This window comes from Corvus kubaryi, unplaced genomic scaffold (assembly GCF_017639235.1).
Source record: "Corvus kubaryi isolate FWS band 111438036 unplaced genomic scaffold, C.kubaryi_AGA036_p1.0 37265, whole genome shotgun sequence".
NCBI classification, from domain to species: Eukaryota; Metazoa; Chordata; class Aves; order Passeriformes; family Corvidae; genus Corvus; species Corvus kubaryi.
The window spans coordinates 1,588,136-1,591,861 of NW_024581080.1; the positions used below are offsets into that span (position 1 = coordinate 1,588,136).

At 49.0% G+C, this 3,726-nt stretch overlaps 1 protein-coding gene across 3 annotated transcripts in view; it reads left to right on the forward strand.

The window, feature by feature from the left end:
* NKX3-1 (NK3 homeobox 1) overlaps positions 1 to 2,736 on the forward strand; it is a 5,889-nt gene extending 3,153 nt beyond the window's left edge. The window contains exons 3-4 of one of the 3 annotated variants that reach the window (XR_006015503.1): positions 16 to 252; positions 554 to 2,736. The gene's annotated coding sequence lies outside the window, so the exon portion shown is untranslated. Of the gene's footprint in view, positions 1 to 15; positions 253 to 380 lie in introns of all 3 variants that reach the window. The other 2 variants (XR_006015502.1, XM_042024792.1) reach the window with 2 other exon arrangements.
* Positions 2,737 to 3,726: the final 990 nt, after the last annotated feature.

Here is a 3,726-nt window from a genome sequence, read left to right on the forward strand (position 1 = left end):
ATTGGCAGCTCAAAGGTCTCTCATCCCTTACACTGAAATAACCAAAACCAGCCCCAAAATTTAACAGCATTTAATTCACTGTGTTTGATTCCAAAGCTCTGGGAATTCCCAGGGAACCTGTGGCTGCTCCATCCCTGGAAGTTCCCAGATCCAGGCTGGATGGGGTTTGGAGCTGGGGGCACCTGGCTGTACCTGCCCTGCCTCTACTGCGTGAATTCCTGGAGCCCCTCCTGGTAGGAACGGCTTTTTTAGGTGGAAAAGATCCTTAATCTTGGATTTAAGGGATATTTCCTGGCTATTTCCTTAAATCCAGAAGGGAGGCACTTCAGTGGCAGCATTTTGCAGAGGCAGCGTAAAATTCTCTCACCACGGACACCGAAATAACCAAAACCAGCCCCAAATTTTAGTTGCAGTGCTCTGGGAATTCCCAGGGAATCTGTGGCTGCTCCGTCCCTGGAAGTTCCCAGATCCAGGCTGGATGGGGCTTGGAGCCGGGGGCACCCGGCACTCTTGAGTGGCTGGAGCCCCTCCTGGTAGAAACGGCTTTTTTTAGGTGGAAAATACCCTTTATCTTGGATATTAAGGAATATTTCCCGAAATATTTCCTGGCTATTTCCTTAAATTCAGAGCGGGGGGGGTGGGGGGGGTCACCGGCAGCGTTTTGTAGCGGGAACACGAAATTCCCTCACCGCAAACACGGGGGAAAAAAACCCAAAGGAAAAGCCCCAAATGTTAACAGCATTTAATCCACCGTGTTCCATTCCAGAGCTCTGGGAATTCCCGGGGAATCTGTGGCCGCCCCATCCCTGGAAGTGCCCAAATCCAGGTCGCCACCCGGAGGTGCCCTGGATGCCACCCTGGCAGGGACAATGGGGCAATGACAGACGGGTTTTGCATATCCGGGTGTCGGCCCTGCTGCAGCGCTCCGGGGTTTTAAAGGAGCAGCAGCTCCAAGGCTCCACTTCCAGAGCAGCAAACCCCGTTTGCAGCTGGAATCTGGGGGTTGGAGCCGCCTTTTCCCGAGCCGAATCATCCCAGAATTCCGTGAATCAGCCCAATTCCCGGCGCTGGGTCACCAGAACAGCAAGAGGATGATGCCAGCTTGTCGTTTTTAGGGAAAAAAACTCCCGTTTGCACTTCCAGAATAGAAAAAATTGAATTTTTTTTTTTAAATTTATACTTAAAGTGTCATCAATTCCATGGGGAAAGTGTGGGAATAAGGGAGATTTCCAAGGGAGGAAATGCATTTTCTCAGCCGGAGTAACCTGGAGCAGATTTAATCTCCTGGAACTCAAATCTTCCCTGGGAAGCTCCAGGAACGTTCCTCTGGTTCCTGCTCTTCCCATTAAAATCCCAGTGCTGCCATTCCCTCCTGGATTAGGGAAACGCAGACAATAAATCATGGGAAGGAGCTGCCTGGATTCGCCCCTTTTCCACAGCATTATTCGGGATCCGCCCTTTTGCCGGGGGACTCCTGCGAGCTCCCAGGCAGAGAGGCAAAAATTCCAGGGGCAAAATTCCAGGGAAGGGAGGACAGGGAGAGGAGGACACAGAACGGGAGCTCTTTGCAGGAATTATTAATTTCTCTCTTTGCTATCAAAGATTCTCCCTTAATTTGGAGGCCGAGCTTTGGAATTGTCTCAAAGTAACTTTCGCTATCTCCAGCTCCGTTTCCCTCCCAGCTCCTTCTCCCAGGGCCGGGAATTCCAGCCCGGATTCCAGCATGGAAGGCCATCTCCTCTCCGCTGTTGCAAAGTGTTTCCATCCCTGCCCTGCCCTTATCCACTCGGGAACAACAAAAATCCCTTTATTGACCTCAAAGCCGAGTTCCAGCCGGGAGTGACCCCCCCGCCCCGAGGGCACCTCCTGCCCACATCCCATGGATTTCTCTGCCAGAGCCTTGGGATGCTGCTGGAATCCGGGCAGAGACAGCGAATGTGCGCTAAAACCGCTGGGAAAGGGCTCGGAGCATCCCGGTTTGCACGGACAGGGGGGGAATGTTCCACTGGGAAGGGCTGGGAAAATGAGATCTGAACTGGAAATTAACTCTGAACTGGAAATGGGATTTAAGCTGTAAATCAGATCTAAACTGGAAATGAAATCTAAATTTAAAATGAGATCTAAACTGGAAATGAGACCTAAACTGGAAATTAAATCTAAAGTGAAAATGAGATTTAAACTGGGAATGAAATCTAAATTAAAAATGAGATCTAAACTGGAAATGAGACCTAAACTGGAAATTAAATCTAAAGTGAAAATGAAATTTAAACTGGGAATGAAATCTAAATTAAAAATGAGATCTAAACTGGAAATGAGACCTAAACTGGAAATTAAATCTAAAGTGAAAATGAAATTTAAACTGGGAATGAAATCTAAACTGGAAATTGGACCTAAACTGGAAATTGGACCTAAACTGGAAATTAGAACTAAACTAAGAACTAAATCTAAACTGGAAATGAGATTTAAACTGGAAATGAGATTTAAACTGGAAATTAAATCTAAGCTGAATCTCTTGGACGCCTCTTTGGGAAAACGCCGCTGTCCCAGCCAGGTTTTTTTCCTGCTGGGGCTTTCCAACCCCAAATCTCCTCCTCGTGCTCCAGATCCCAACAGCTGCCCCCAGACTCTGCTGGGCCAGCCCAGATAATCCCGGTTTTATCCCTGGGCTTGGTCCTGTCTCCTCTGAGGCTGGTCTGGGATCCTCTGGAATAAAGGCTGCGGGATCTTTGCTAAGAACGAGCTGCTTCCGTGGGATTTTATCCCAGGTTTGGGGTTTCTATTCTGGGTTTGGGGGTTTTATGCCAAGTTTTGGGGTTTTAATCCAAGGTTTGGGGTTTTAATCCAAGTTTTGGGGTTTTTATCTTGGGTTTCGGGTTTTTATCCCAGGTTTGGGGCTTAATCCTGGGTTTGGGGGTTGAATCCCAGATTTGGGGATTTTATCCCAGGTTTGGGGATTTTATTCCATGTTTGGGGTTTTAATCCCAGGTTTGGGGGTTTTATCTTGGGTTTGGGATTTTATCCCAGGTTTGGGGTTTTAATCCCGGGTTTGGGGTTTTTATCCCAGGTTTGGGGTTTTTATCTTTGGTTTGGGATTTTTATCCCAGGTTTGGGGTTTTAATCCCGGGTTTGGGGCTTCTATCCCAAGTTTGGGGGTTTTATCCCAAGTTTGTGATTTTTACCCCAGGTTTGGGGTTTTTATCTTGGGTTTGGGGTTTTAATCCCGGGTTTAGGGGTTTTATCCCAGGTTTGGGGTTCTTCCCATCCCCATTCCTGCTGTGAGTGACCCCAAGCGTCCCAGCAGCACCAACAACTGGGACAGAACTCCCTGGAGCGAGGTTTGAGTGAGAAATCATCCCCAAATCCTCATCCATCCCTAATTTTAGGTGCTCAGCACCCAATCCTGCCCCATTCCCCCTCCAGCCAGGCACGAAGTATCCCCGAGCACCCCCTGATCCTATTTCCAGGGGAGTATTCCCAAAAAAGCCGAGTTTAGGAATGAAATTCCTTCCTTATCACCCCCAAATCCCACAATTCCGGCCCCATCCAGGGTTTTGGAAGCACCATCCCAGTTATTTCTGCTCCTGCTTCCCCCAGCCAGGGCAGGTTTGGGGTTTTTTAGGATCATAAATCCAGGGATTTCTCCCGGACTGTGGATGTCGCCCCTCGGAAGGGGGAGAGGGGCTGGCCTTGCTCCCAGCTCTCCCTCCCTCCCTCCCTCCCGCTGCT